The following is a 16,276-nucleotide window of genomic DNA, read 5'->3' on the forward strand; positions in this document are numbered from 1 at the left end:
TCACTTCCACAGTCTCCTCACCCACTAAATGTCTTACAGACCTGGGTCTCCGGCAGCAAAACAGCCCTTAAGGAACCCTTAACTTTATTTACCTCTCAACATGGAAGCGGCTGCCTCCTATATATATATATATATATATATATATATATATATATATATATATATCTTCTTTTTTTTAAGTGCCCTCTGTGGACACAAAGTCTTGAATCAAACTAAGACCAAATTAAAGCTTTGGCTGCTTGAGACCAAACAGACCCTTTAACTATATAGGCAGTACAGTACATCAGTTAGAGAAGGTAAAATAAAATGGAACAACATGGACTGGAGTCTTACTGGGCTGCATTCAGGGAGCAGGGAGACAGCAGCTCTCGAAGTCTGACCTAAGCCTGAAGTGCTTTTCAATACATGGTGACTTTGTCTCCATGTCGATCATGAATACATATACTGTACATATACAGTGAAATATATATAAGACCCGTTTGGGGAAAATAATTGCTAATAAAGAAGGGAGATTTAATTCCAGAGTGCAGATAAAATGTTCTCATTTCGAATAAATAAACTAACAGATATATAAACTGATGTATGCTTTGGCTCAATTCACATGTACAGAAATGTGTGTTCCTTTCCATCTCTCTCTCTCAAAGATCTCTCTATCTATGTCCTCCTGGACCAGGGGTTCCCAGTCTTCCATGCCAAGAACCCTCAAATAGAGTAGCCACAGCCTTTGGCTGCAGCCCCCATTTTGAAATGGCTTAAAAAAAGAAAAGAAAATAGTGATTATAGTTGAGATTTTAGATCTGCTATTTTTGCTATTTAAAACAATAATAATAATTACATAATAGATAAGTAAATTCAGACAGTAATATCATTGGCGTATAACCAAAATAGGTATACCAGGTGGCTAATATACAGTGTATATATACAGTATATATATATATATATATATATATATATATATATATATATATATATATATATATATATATATATATATATATATATATATATATACTGTATACTGTATATATATATATATATATATATATATATATATATATATATATATATATATATATATATATATATATATATATATATATATATATATATATATATATATATATATATATATATATACATATATATACACATACACACATACACACATACGTATATGTATATTATTTTCTCTCTCTCTTTCCAATTGGCTCCACCGGGCACAACCAACTTGGCCCTACTTTGAAAAAACACTTTCCTAGACAAGCTTGCACATCTTCTGAAACAGAGTTCATTTATGACGAGGAGACGACTGCGTCCTATTGACCTGCAGCACCATGGCCATCTGTAGCAATGGAACCTGACATGATGTGGGGTGGCAACAGAGTTAAGTAGCAATCACACTTTCCCACACGTAAACCGAGGTACCAAGAATTGGGGGAGTTTATGGGCTTTTGGAAAAATGCAATAAAAAAAAAAAAGTGAAAAAAAAGAAGCTTTCTGTGAATACAGCCATCTGTGGAACCTTAAAAGAGCTTCCTGTAAACAAGACTGAGTAGAACAAATCCGCTCACACTCTTCCAGCGCTCTGCCGTCGCCTCAAATTATCCTTTCATCTTTATTTTCCTCCCGTTTTTTTTGTTTTTCTTTTTTTCCCCCCTCTCTTGCTCTGCCCATGCGCTGTTTCTATGGATCTCACCCATAGTATCACCTCGCTTTCTCTCTCTCTCTCTCTCTTACTTTACTCTGTTATTCTCTGGAGCCCTCTGGCCCCGTCCTCTACTTGACATGTCCTCAGTGCACCTTGCTGACGTTAATGTTGCGTGTCCTGCTTTGATTCAGGGTTGGAAATACAACAGGGAGACTGTCTTTTACACGCCAAGACAAAATTTCTACAATTAACTTCAGTTAAAGCCTAACTGTTTTGCTTTATTTTATTTAGTTTTATTTTATTTTGGTAACTATTGGCTCTTGGCTCTACCTGTGCCTGTGTTTCATTCTGACTGTGGTTGATGATATGATACCTGAATTCCATGAATAATAATATCTTATTATTGCAGTTTTTCTCAATCACTTTAATACTCATTTCAGAACCTTGTGGTCATTTCTCAAAAGCTTGGATACAATCTTCACAACAGATAATCACAATTTCCCCTTATTTCAAATGCTTGGACACAATAAACATGATGGAGTTCCATCATGGATGGAAACATCTGATTAACAAAGACTTCTAAACTGTAGTAGCTCAGTGTGCGGCTTTTATCTTTAAAAGATCATTTTCTGTATTTCACACAGCACCCACTGTCGATGTGCATAGTGTGTAGAGAGAAATGAAAAGAAAGTGATTTATTAGGTAATGTGTCCATTTAATTTTTAGTGAAGGACTAATAACAATGAAATAGACACATTACCTAATAAATCACTTTCTTTTCATTTCATTAATGCCTCCAACTAGTCAGGAATACAAATTAAATAGCTAACATTACTCCTATAATGCTGTTTTATTTAAAGTGATTTCATGTTTACATTATGAGGAAAATGAATTTTCAATAAATACGTCTATGTAATTTCATTTTCTTTTTCCACAGTACGATTCATATTTTTTATATATTTTGAAGCAATAGTATTTGTTCCTGCTGTTTACCATGCATACTGTAATGTTTCTGTTTTTTTTGTTCAATGATATCCTAGGTCTCTTTACTTTTTTATTTTATTACATAAAGTGTATAAATCACAAAAGGAAACAAATTTGTATTTTTTGCAATATTAACGTATTGTAAAATCAACTTAATTGAAACTTTCAGTATTATGGTGTGTGTGATCTAAACGAATGTCATTTAAATCAATGCTTCTAACAAATTTACACAAAGTGAACAATGCAAGGTTTAGACAACAGGACAGACAGGCTGTACTGACCATTCTGACTGTTGTATAAGCTTTTGAACATTGTGTGAAAATACTGTCTTTACAATGTCTTTAAGACGATATTATGAAAGATTTGTACAGATAAGCATTTTAAAAACGAAATAAAATCTTTATTCTTAAAAGATTCGGCATAATGTTAATGAGCACATTGTGTTTTAATGTCCATTGCTAATATAAAAAGTGTGACCAAGAATAGCATTACTGATCCTATGCGATAACCTCACAGCTAAACCTCACAGCTAAATGTCAGATGAATTTTAAAGTCCACAGCTAAACCTCACAGCTAAATGTCAGACGAATTTTAAAGTCAAAGCAAAAATATGTTATGTTTCTCATAACATTTTAGTATTACTGTGTTACGTAGCCCCAGGCCAAGATACTGTCTATATGTCTGTTTACCAATTAATTTGAAATATGAAAATATAACGTTTTTTTCTGGTAGACAGGACTTACTAACATAAGCCCCACATTTTCATCACACATACATTCATAAATAATAGGTACATGAGCACTGACGGTGGGTGGCTTGTCTCGAAAAATCAATCTGAGGGATTATGATATTGAACATGAGCCTTGCATATCAGGGTCACATGGGTGTAATTACATCAGCAAGGTCTGGACAGTATCAGTAGATGCAGCCTCAGTGACGTGGAGGCTTATACTGTCTCACTAGATCCACAGGTGAACCTGGGAGGACGCTGCACTTTATTGCACGTCGTATTCATCTTGCTGTACTGAAATCGAAACCACCGGCCAATTTGAAGAATCATTTGAAGATCATTAGAAGAATCAAATTGGCGTCAGTGTCTGGCGTGTGCGAGTGCGAGTGCGTGTGCGTGCGTGCGTGCTTGCTCGCATGTGTGTGAATAAATGCGAAATACATTAGGAAGCGGAATGAAAAATCCAGCAATAAGGTGGGGTTTTTCCTACAATGTCAGACACAAAGGAACTGAAAATGGAAAAACATCCTTTGTTGTTGGAAGTACAGCACGCATATCTAAAGCGAACACAAATATTCCAGTATCAATGGAGCACATGCACACGTTTGCAGGCAGCACATATCGTCTCTGTCGGGTGGAAACCTCATATGTCCAAAACGGTCACTTTTCAGGATTCAAATTCAAAATGAGCTAAAGTAGCAGATCCACAAGCTCAAAACGCGTCGCTTCGCGCCGCGTTTTGAGCTTGTGGATCTGCTACTTTTGATGCTTTTGTGTGACGCTGTGGTGTGATCAAGTAGGGCGTTAATTTACAAAAAAAACACACAAAAAGTTCAAATATGTCGATAGGAGGTTTCTGCCCGACAGCAACGATGTAATATGAACCTCAGAACCTATTTGTTCTCCTCTGCACCACCTGGACTTTCCATTGAGAGACTGTCAATGAAATGAAGGGACAAACATCTCCTAACGCTCTCACTGATGCAGCACATTAGTGGGCAGACTGTGTTTGGAGTGTGTGTGTGTGCGTGTGTGTGCGTGTGTGCGTGTGTGTGCGTGTGCGTGTGCGTGTGCGCGTGTGCGTGTGCGTGTGCGTGTGGGTGTGTGTGTGTGTGTGTGTGTGTGTGTGTGTGTGGTGTGCGCGTGCGTGTGCGTGTGCGTGTGTGTGTGTTTGTGTTTTTTCAGTTGGATTTGCCCTGTTTACTGAGGGACCCCAGAGTTTTGCTACTACAGTCTGGGAGTGAAATGGGGGTGGTGCATGTGTGCGTGCGTGTGTGTGTGTGTGTGTGTGTGTGTGTGTGTGTGTGTGTGTGTGTGTGTGTGTGTGTGTGTGTGTGTGTGTGTGTGTGTGTGTGTGTGTGTGTGTGTGTGTGTGTGTGTGTGTGTGTGTGTGTGTGTGTGTGTGTGTGTGTGTGTGTGTGTGTGTGTGTGTGCGTGTGTGTGTGTGCGTGTGCGTGTGTGTGCGTGTGGGTGCGCGTGTGTTTTCTTCTAATCACAGAATGATGTCAGGTGGAAAAGACTGCATTACTTCCTCTGCCCGTGCCAGCATTCAAACGTATGGAAAGAGAAATTCAATGAGAAATTAAGTAACAGAGAGAGAGAGAGAGAGAGAGAGAGAGAGAGAGAGAGAGAGAGAGAGAGAGAGGAAGAGTGTGAAAGGGATTGGGAAACAGAGAAAGAAGCCACGTGGTCAGAGTTTCGTATTCTAGTATTCACCAAACTACAATTTGTTCACAAAATGGAAGGCTTTATTAGCCTTTCTTTCCTGCTCTTATAACACATCAATTATCAGTAAATCAATTTAGCTTTAAAAACAAAAAAAGGCTAGGAAAAAAAAGGAATGATTCGCATTTAAACATATCTGGTTCTTATTGACACCGAACAATATCTGACTTTCAAATTATATTTGTTTAAAGTCGAGACTCGAGTAAGACTGATTCTAATGGAACGCGCCTCGGCTTTGTGAGGAAGAGTGGCCTACAGTTCAGCATAAATGACTTATGGAGCACATACAAAGAGCTGAATGGAGCAAGTGATTACTTTCACATAATTATAGGTGACGGAATCGCACAACGTTAATGCCAAATGGGTCCAAGAGGATGGTGGGCCATCGTTATAACACGTAGCGACTTTGTGAAGGAAACGCTGTACTAGTACAATCCTGTTATTATATATTTGTAACTCTAAGTGTGTACAAATGTAACCAAAATTACAAAGTTACCTTTGTACACGCTCAGAGTTAAATTGAGGATGTTACTGTGTACCATATGTACACATATTATTGATATATTTGTAAATATTCATCAGAGTTACTCGCTGTGTGAAGGGAACTGTAGCTTTGCATACACGTACATGTGTATATATTCAGTCACACTATAGGGACAAACTATAGGCCTCACTCATTCATACATACAAGGACCACTGGTATCCAGCCAGCTGCTGAATACTTTTGGAGACACTGCATGGGCAGTATTAGTGGTTACCACGGTGGATTAAGGATAAATTACAGGTTCTGCGAAATGCAATATTATTCCACAACATTTAAAGTCTTAGCACAAGCTAGATATTGTTTAAACCTAGATCCCACTAGGATTTAAAAAAAAATATTACGTGTTTTTTACATGAAGTAATGAAGACAAAGAAAGAAAGAAAGAAAGAAGGAAAGAAAGAAAGTACATGTGTAACATCGGAGACCAAAATGATGAGATCACTTGAAACATCCTGCTGTATGTGAAATTACCTTTTGAAATATCAGAGGGAATAATTCATTCAAACTGTCCATGCTGCAGATTACTGAATGTAAAAGTATCATGCAGCAGTTATAATGCACAAAGACACAACTATATCTGGAAGCAAATCTTGATAAAGGGAGGCACAATCACAATACAATACTACAAAGGTTTCACTCAATTAAATGACACAAACTGAACATGCCATCTATAGCTCTCTGCGTTTTCAACCTTCAAAGTTTGCCGCCAAACACAAAACTCTTAAGTTCTAAAACTTCCAAGTATGGACAGTTTCAAAACTACTGTTTATACTCACACCCAAAAGCCCCTTCCGGCAGCACTTCAACGGTGATGAGTTCAATGACCCCCAAAAGCCTTTAAGAACCACAAAGACGGACATCCAAAACCCAGGGAGCGCAGTACAAAGAGTGCCGGGGATCATGACACACACACATGTTGCTTGCAAAAAAGTCTCAGAGAGCTCAAGTCCAAGCTCAGACAAACTGTGCCTGAGGGATCTTTGCTCCACCTCCTTCCCACTCTGTAAGTTAAAGGGTGGGGAGAGAGTCAAAGCTATAGAGAGAGAGAGAGAGAGAGAGAGAGAGAGAGAGTCTAGCCTACATCATTCACAGAAGTTTGGCTTTTCAAAACCACACCCAGTAACACGCACAGGGGGAGTGTGTGTGCGTGTGTGTGTGTGCGTGTGTGTGTGCGTGTGTGTGTGTGTGTGTGTGTGTGTGTGTGTGTGTGTGTGTGTGTGTGTGTGTGCAGTGGTGTGAAGTAACTAAGTACATGTACTGTACTTAAGTACAATATTGAGGTATTTATACTTTAGTGGGGTATTTCCAAATTTCAATACTTTTACTTCTACTCCACTACATTTCTGAGGAAAATATTGTACTTTTACTCCACTACAATCATTTGAAAACTTGAGTTACTAGTTACTTTTTAGAATTAGATTTTTATTAATAAAAATACATTAACCACTTAAGCTCTATATATATTTCGGCTATTTGAAATGAGCTGATCTACAAGCTCACAACGCACTGTGAGCTTGTAGATCTGCTATTTTAAAAAGATTTTTATACATTTTGAAAACTTGAAATGGGACATTCTGCATAATGAGTACTTTACTTTTAAGTACATTTTGATGCCAATACTTTTGTACTTTTACTCAAGTAAATTTAGAATTCCGGACTTTTACATTTCTACATTGCAGTATTGATACTTTTACTTACAGTAAGTAAGAAATGTGAGTACTTTTTCCACCACTGTGTGTGTGTGTGTGTGTGTGTGTGTGTGTGTGTGTGTGTGTGTGTGAGAGAGAGAGAGAGAGAGAGAGAGAGAGAGAGAGAGAGAGAGAGAGAGAGAGAGAGAGAGAGAGAGGGCAGGAGGGGAAACACTGAAGTTTTCCTTAAATAACAAGCGAGGAGGGAGGGAGGGAGGTAACTTCTGGTTTCGGGCTCACCCAGAGCCTTGAAATAACCAGGCAGCCCAGGCTGTGTTATGAAAAGAAAATTATGACGCAGCGCAGCAGCAGCGGGCTGCTTTCAGGATGTTTACGTGATTTGGCAGAGGCTCTATACTTTTAAAACGAATAAGAAGAAGAAGAAGAAGAAGAGAAAAAAAACAACATTGGCAGTGGGCGTGTGGTGGGCCCTGACGTTAAACACCGGATTACAGAGATAAAAAGGATTAGCTTGTGTTGTGTCTGTGCACACCCTCACAGGTTCTTTTGTGAGCGCGTGCATGTGTGTGCGTGCGTGTGTGTGTGTGTAGGTGTGCTTGCGTGCTACCGTGTGTATGAGGAGACATTACGCCTGTACATTTGCAAATGTGTGTATATATATATTGATGTGTATTCGAGGCACGGCGGGGCTATAGTTTGGGCTTCCCTCTACCTCCTCATTGATGGCTAACAGCTGCCCCTTCTTTCCTGTTTGAGTGGGCACATGGTCTATGCTATAATGTTGTAATCATACAGTGCACCTACATCTGTTTGGCGTTAACTAAACACGTGCAGTCCCATAGCATTTCTTCTGCCCCTGTCGTTTATTTGATCTGGTTTTATTATAACGTATGCTTTTTCTTTGGTGGCCCCTAGTGCCTCACAATGAACGCCACGAGCGCACGGTGGCCCCAGGCCCAGTGGGAATCAAACCCCCATGTCTCGTGGTGTTAAGGCCAATTTATAGTCCGTTGCACGCAATTTCAACCGACATAAGAGTCGCTCGTCATTTCTGACAAGTGGCGTTTGTCGGAAGGGTTATCTGACGAAGTGCAGCAGACGTTTCTTTCATATTCTGTACTTTTGGTTCATATTATTTTATTTTCTATTAACTAATACAGACAGAAACATATGTGGATCCATATTTTTTAAAGGTGTAACGAAGTAGGATTTGTCAGTTGCGGTTTGTAACATTCAAAGTTAGCTCCACCTCTTCAACAACACCAACCAAATCAGAGCAAATGACTAGGTTGACGACTTCACACACACACACACACACACACACACACACACACACACACACACACACACACACACACACACACACACACACACACACACACACACACACACCACCACCCATATCATATCATATGTGATGATATACCTTTAAAGTTACACTATCTTAGAGTTCACTTGTTTTTATTGTTTAATAGCCAACAATAAGCTCTGATAATTTATCCAAGGGGATCTCATATCTTATGTTTTTTATCTCCTTTTCCATGGAATATCTGCCCTAACTTCTATGCCCTTATGATTGTGCCAAAGTACACCCCTAATACATTTACCTGTAAGATAGTCAGGCAATAAAAGGACAGCTGAAACTAATGTGTAACATGGTGTCAAACACTTATGTTTAACGGTTTTAGGTAACCTTTAACGGGACCAACTCTGGCTTCTGTGTCAGCGCAAATGTGACCAAATACCTCTTCGCTACAGATCCACCAAAAGGCTATTCCTTTAACAAAAAAAAATGGCGGTTGCAGCCATCTGCATGGGAACTAGCCAGGCCCGGCAATGTTTGTCCATTAGTTTCTATTTACGGGCAAATGTTATGTTGCTAGGGAACAGTGTCCTCTATCAAAGCGATCAAATTAGCATGAAACTCAGTGTCCCCAATGCATATTCAGAACCTCATTATTTACTCACATGGGATGGGATCATGACATGTACAGAGAGATATTCATAAATGTCAAAATGCTACCAGTGCGCCGCTTCTCCTATATGCAGCCCATAGGTAGCGCGGTCTTCAAAGTTTAAAAAAAAGGAAATCCCTGCAACAATGCTCGATAAAATCCACGAAGAAAAGAAAAAACCTACGTAAAAAAGAAAATGGCACAGAGGAAGAGGTCTGGAGCGCACGTTTCATAGGAAAGAGTTTAATAGGTGCAAATAACTAACATTAGTTCTTTGCACCTATTAAAACGTTTTCTTTGTTAAGCTGTCAGCCATGGGGCCCAGACGTCTTCCTCTCTGCTCATCTTGGCTGTCTGTGTGTGAGGCGCTGGTTCTTATAAAGTTGGCTGACGCGCAGAGATATTCCCTCATTCTACATAAAATGGTGTTTATTTGTCTGGCCCGTGCAATTTACTGAGACTAAACGGATACTGAAGTATTGACAGATCGTTTGCGAGGGGCCATATAAAATGCTATCTGACAAAGGAGGGTTCAGGAAACAAACAATAAAGAGTCTGTTTGATCTGGCACACTGCCCAGATGGCAAGAGAAAATAAAGGGCTGCCTACGCACTACGCACACTGACAGGGAGAAGACTTTCACCTGAACCTATATACTGCAAGTGTGTGTGCGTCTGTGTGCGAGTGTGTGCGTGCGTGTGTGTGTGTGTGTGTGTGAGAGAGAGAGAGATTCTGGTAATTAACCACACAACCCCTAGTGTCACTATTCTGGGCATGTCATAAACATTTGTCTAAAAATTGGGCGAACACTAGACGAAAATGGCATATCGGCTATTTCCGCCGTCTGACGCACAACGAAGCATATATGGGGGCTTAAGTGGTTAATGCGTTGACAATCTTGTGTGTAAAAAGCTAAGTCTATGAGTACACTATTTCTGTGAGTATATATTTCTCTTTGTGTATGAATGAGTCATGGTGGAGTGACCCCGCCCTGCGTGGGCAGTGGATTTGGCGGGGCGGGAGCATTTGGCCTCTCTGTCAGACTGTCAGTCTGTCCCAGGAAGAAGCATGCACACAACTGGCCTTTGTTCCAAATGTCACCCCTCTCAATTGAGGAAAAGAGAAGACATGTCTCTCTCTCTCCCCCTCTCTCTCTCCCTCTCTCTCTCCCATGATTAAATCCATCCCACACGACGCTCCTGCTGACTGTTAGTGCTGCCGCTGCTGCTTCTTGTTGCGGGGTGCATTCCAAAAACATAAACTAATAGAACCAAGACTCTGTGACTGGATATTTTGACTGTCTCAAATAAAAATGTAGTCTGAGGTCTTGTCCAGGGATTTTATTTTGCTTCACGGAACATAAAATAAATGTGATGCATATAGACTACTGTGCAAATTAGCCTTTACCAAATGATGCTAAATGTCAGCCCATCCACATTCAACTTAAGATTCTCTAATGATGCGAGACGTGCGTTTTAAAGTCCTGAAGTACATTCTGCAGCTGTTTTGCAACGTATTTAGGCAAATTATAATTGATGCCAAAAGTTTCAGAAAGAATAAATATAATAAATAAATAATGCAGTCTTTGAAGTCAGAGTACGGTCGAGGAGAAGAAAATATATTTCTGTTCATTTGCCAGCACAGAGGAGCAGAAACCCATACTTGGTTGAGCGTTCAGGGCTCTAATGACTTTCTGTTTTCGCTATACATTAAAATATCTTCACTGAAAACAGCCGATTGACCTCTTTGACCACTTTAACTCCAGCATCCGTATTCTGGGGAAAAACTTTTCTCAGAAAATAGCAGCTCTGTCTGTGTGTTCCCGTCTCGGGCGCAATATGGACGGCGTCTGACCGATCGGCCTCAAACTCGGCTTGTGTCCCATATGACTCAGAGGTGTGCCGTGCAGAGTGGACCAATGCTTGCCGAGAACTGAAAAGCATATAGGACTACAGGAGAATATAGGACCATTTTACAACCAGGATCCTAGTGTTAAGTCTACATTGGATTGATTGTCACGAAATTATAGCTGATAATGAAAGGAATGGGACGTTTACTTCCGGAATCTGACTCACTGCGACGCCCCATAGGCATATATTTACATACTGTACACTGTATGTGTATGTATGTACATTCATGTGTATGTATGTACATTTATGTGAGCAAATGTTTGCGTGTATAATCTTATATAAAGGGCCTGTGTGTGGGGGATGTATATAAATAATATAGTAGTTGTGTGGGATGATGCCATGTCATGTGTGATTGTATGTGCGTAGCTACCTCTCTCTGTGTGTGCGTGTGCGTGTGCGTGTGTGTGTGTATAAATTATAAGGGGTGATTTCTCACCAACAAACCACTCACGTTTGTCTGTTACGTTGCTCTAAATGGATGCCTACTCCGTGCGAAGGGCGATGCACTCCACTTAATCCAAGTCTTTAATTCAGATGACCTGCATCTGACCTGTGTCTCCCGTCTGACTGCAACACTTTGGCAGCGCTCTGCTACAGATTCAAGATAAATTAAAGCACAGAGGTGTCCATTAGAGTGATGGAACTTCCACTTCAGATGAACACAGTGAGTGCTCATTTGGAGAGGTTGGCTCAATCTCAAGGTACTTGAGCATGCAAAAAGAGCAGATGTGATGGTAGTGTTTGTGCACTCGTGGCCACATGATGACTGCAATTGATTGATTTGTATTACTCTTTTATTTACCATACGATGCTTAGTAAACCAATATTTAGCTGACTGAGGTCGGCTCTGTACTTTGTCCTCACTTTCCCCCACTCTACACCAAATCTCTTTGGCAAAAATTGCCGATCTACAAGCTCAGAACTTGTTGCATTGCGACGCGTTGTGAGCTTGTAGATCATCTATATTCAGCTTGTGATCCCTCCCAGAATAGCAATGATACAGTAGGTTTCAAATGGTTAACAGTCTGACTTTGTTCAAGTGCTCATATATTTCAAGCAACAAGCTGAGAATCTGTCCTGCGTAGAATCCGGGGGGTTTGGAGAATTGGCACAGACATGTTTGTAGCGTGACAGAATTATGGATCCCCGATGTAATTTCAGACTATGATGGAAATGTTTGACTTTTGCAACTCAAAATTAATTGTTTTTGACATACTTGATTTTCTGAACTTAAATGGGAAAATGTGTACAGAGTAGCACTGTGTGTGTGTGAGCGATTATTCAAACCAAGTCAGCAGCACAAAGAGATGCTCAGCATCTAGCCACAGGCACGTGCAAAGCTAGTAGTCCAACTTCTTTCCACACTCTAATCAGACAATGCTGCGCTCAACTAATCGTTGCACACACAAAGCTGATTCACAAACGACTTTTGTGAAAACAAATCAATCAGGTGCTGCCATTCACTGGGTGAAAAAGGTGATATACCTGGATACGTGGGCAAGGCATACACCCACCAAACATAAATGATTGGTGGAAGTATTTCAATGAATGCGGGAGAGGACTGTTTACCTAAAAATGCCTTTAAGATACCTGGATATGCGTCTCTCTTTTCTCTGCTAGGGAATCTCCCTTACATATGTAAATTAGAGGTTTGTTCAAACAATGGGAGGTGTGGGGTTCAGAGTGGGGGGGGGCTCAGAGAGAGAGAGAGAGAGAGAGAGAGAGAGAGAGAGAGAGAGAGAGAGAGAGAGAGAGAGAGAGAGCGAGAGAGAGAGAGAGAAACAGTGAACCAAAGTTGCATTGTGACATTCAAGGAAAAGCTAATACAAATATTTAAAAAAAAAAAATGTGTTCTTAGGTCTTGCATAGGTGAGCAGTGTTAGTTTACAGAAAGGACATAAAGCATGACACAAACACACACACACACACACACACACACACACACACACACACACACACACACACAGAGAGATCAGAGTGCAGTCTTGGGGCAAATATTGTACTTTTACTCCACTACAATTATTTGAAAACTTTAGCTACTAGTTACTTTGCAGATATAAATGATTACATTATAAAACATACATTAACCACTTTAGCCTTATTTTATACCTAGGCTATTTGAAAATAGCCGATCTACAAGCTCACAACGCGTCGTGTTGTGAGCTTGTAGATCGGCTATTTTCAAACATTTTAGTACTTGAACACATTTTGATACCAATACTTTTGTACTTTTACCAAGTACGTTTAAGGGTCATTAAATGGTTAAAATTATATCACAAACAAGGCTTACTTTATGTGTGTTTTCGTGTGTATTTTGGGGGGTAGAGAGATTTACATGCAGGCACAACATGCATGAAAGGTGTTGATGGGTTCAGTGGCCCTATTGTCTCAGGTCTCTCAGACAATAGGAGCTCCACCTCTATCACCATATTAACCACTTTAGCCCTATTTTATACATAGGCTATTTGAAAATAGCCAATCTACAAGCTTGTAGATCTGCCATTTTCAAACATTTTAATACTTTCACTTTTGGTACTTTAAGTATATTTTGATGCCAATACTTTTTTTAAACTTTTACTCAAGTAACATTTTGAACACAGGCCTTTTACTTGTTTTATTATGTTTATATTTTGTTTGTATTTTTATATTGTGGTATTGCTACTTTTATTTAAGTAAAATAACTGAGTACTTCTGCCATCACTGCCAAAAATACAGGTTACCACCAGTCATGTGGTTAATAAACTATTTAGTTTGTTTTCTAGTCTAGGCCCAGTAGTGCTCAAAAGAACAAAATGTAATGGACTTTTCTTGTAACAAGTAAGAGCATTTCTACATTACACTATTGATACTTTTACTTAAGTATAAAATGTCAGTTCTTTTTTTGTGCTTGTTGTTTAGTGCAAAGCATTAGTACCTCTACATAGTAACGTTTAACTTGTTAAAACTAACTAAACTAAGTAAATAGTTTATTTCCAATCTTTCTCTCTCTCTCTCTCTCTCTGACTGCCAACATTTAACATGCACATTCAAATGGTGGGGAGGGGAACATTTGTGTCTATCCAATCAGATGTGTCCAAACAGAGTTTTCAAACATTTGAACTGTTTGGGCGGTTGGGTGAATTCATTCTTCTCAACCATGTACTGCTGGCCTGTTGGTGTTTTTGGACTAGCTTTGTAAATGGTAAGCTGCTATTTTATCTAATTGTAAATCATTAGTAGGTTATACTGTTTATTGTATTTACTTTGATCAGTTCTCTACAGTCTGTTTGATCAGTTGTAGGCTAGTGTTCCTTTACCTGTATGAGTTCAGATTGTTTTAAAACATGTGGCCTAGTCAAGTAGCTAGTCAATTCATATGCCATGATTTAATTTGTCAGCATAATGCAGTATAGTAAAATACACAGACTTTATACATTTTAGTAACTAAAGTTGGATTGCTTTGTAGTTTGTCTTTACTGTGGCTATATTGAATACAATGGCAAAGCATTGCTTCATCCCACTAACCCCTAAAATGATATTTGCAGGGAGAATTCCATTGATTTCCCCACTGTTGACGAGGAAGTTTTATAAGGTACTACACACCCACACTCTTCATTTAACTTTTTTTTGTGCACTCCTGTTTCAGTTGAAGTTTTCTGAGTTGTAATTGCTGTTATATTATTTTACAGTTGTTGGCACCCAGCGGTACATGTGTGAGGACCTTTCGGAGTTTTAACAGGTAATCTCCAGAATAAATTGCAATTTGCAGGACAATGGCTTGGTTTTCAGCAGAAGATTCAGCAGACAGTCAGCAGGCAATACACACACACACACACACACACACACACACACACACACACACACACACACACACACACACACACACACACACACACACACACACACACACACACACACACACACACACACACACACACACACACACACACACACACACACGTGGTAGAGTGTGGTAATTGTATTAACATTGTTGTGTTCCGGTTTCAGTGGTTTTGTGGTTTAATTGTAATTCTTTTTTTCTTCTTCTGTTTTTCTTCAAGGCTTCAAGGACTGCCATTTTGGATCTTCAGCCCTCCAGCAGTCCAAAGTTCAGGAGATCATCTCCAAAAAGGACACAGAGCAACTCCAAAGATGGACTTCCATTTTGGATCTTCAGCCCTCCAGCAGGAAGAAGTTCACAAGATCATCTCCAGGACCTTGTACCAAACGCTGTGTTCTCCAGGACCCAATGCTTGACGACAAAGAGCTTGAGGACTATGTTTTTAGTGCAAACATTTTAACTCAAATCTTTGCTTCTGGGGTCCCTGGAACAAAATATATTTCTTTATTTTCTGTATTTCTTCCTGTGGATTATACCAGGGACACATGACTTGGATTTAGCTCTTCCTTGGACCCAGCCACCGTGGATTACATGAGTAGCCTACAAGTGACTTTGTTTTCCTTTTCCCGCTATTTTTCTTTGCTCTTCTTCATGTCACTACTTGCTGACTATATGTCAGTCTATGTGGATTATGCGGTCGACACACACTGACATTTTGCACCGTAATCCTGTGTATAACGCACTGACTTTTAACTTTTTTTTCCAAGCACCTTAACTAACGTCCATAAGTATATCATGCACAGTATACATTGCTGCTATGTTCATGCACATATCTTATCTCAGGTACTAGTGTGAGTATATAGACACAAATTTCACCCACTTTTTTAAATTAAACCTGTGATGTGACAATAAACCTGATTCTGATTCAGAATATTTGAATATATATTTTTTAGAGTGAACATTTTTAACTCAAATCTTTGCTTCTGGGTCCCTGGAACAAAATACTTTTCTTTGAAACAGTTTACCTTATCTGTGTGCTCCTGTTCCATTGTTTTGTATACATTTATTTTTCTTGATCAATAAACATAATTACATGAGTTCTGCCTATGTGTTTTTCTATATTGTTTGTGTGTGTGGATATATATATATATATATATATATATATATATATATATATATATATATATATATATATATATATATATATATATATATATATATATATATATATATATATATATATATAATTAGTGCAGGTAGTGGGGGGGAACTATAAACCACCCCTCCCATTGGGGGTGGGGGGGGGGAGAC

The 16,276-nt window shown here is 39.2% G+C and overlaps 1 long non-coding RNA gene across 1 annotated transcript; it reads left to right on the plus strand.

Moving 5' to 3' along the window:
* Positions 1-14,201: 14,201 nt before the first annotated feature.
* LOC311045670 lies at positions 14,202-16,062 on the plus strand. The gene is made up of 4 exons (XR_014600797.1): positions 14,202-14,326; positions 14,670-14,716; positions 14,814-14,863; positions 15,186-16,062. It is a non-coding gene; the product is annotated as an uncharacterized lncRNA (long non-coding RNA).
* Positions 16,063-16,276: the final 214 nt, after the last annotated feature.

This window comes from Gymnoscopelus microlampas, assembly GCF_963454915.1.
Source record: "Gymnoscopelus microlampas genome assembly, chromosome: 5".
Lineage (NCBI taxonomy): Eukaryota > Metazoa > Chordata > Actinopteri > Myctophiformes > Myctophidae > Gymnoscopelus > Gymnoscopelus microlampas.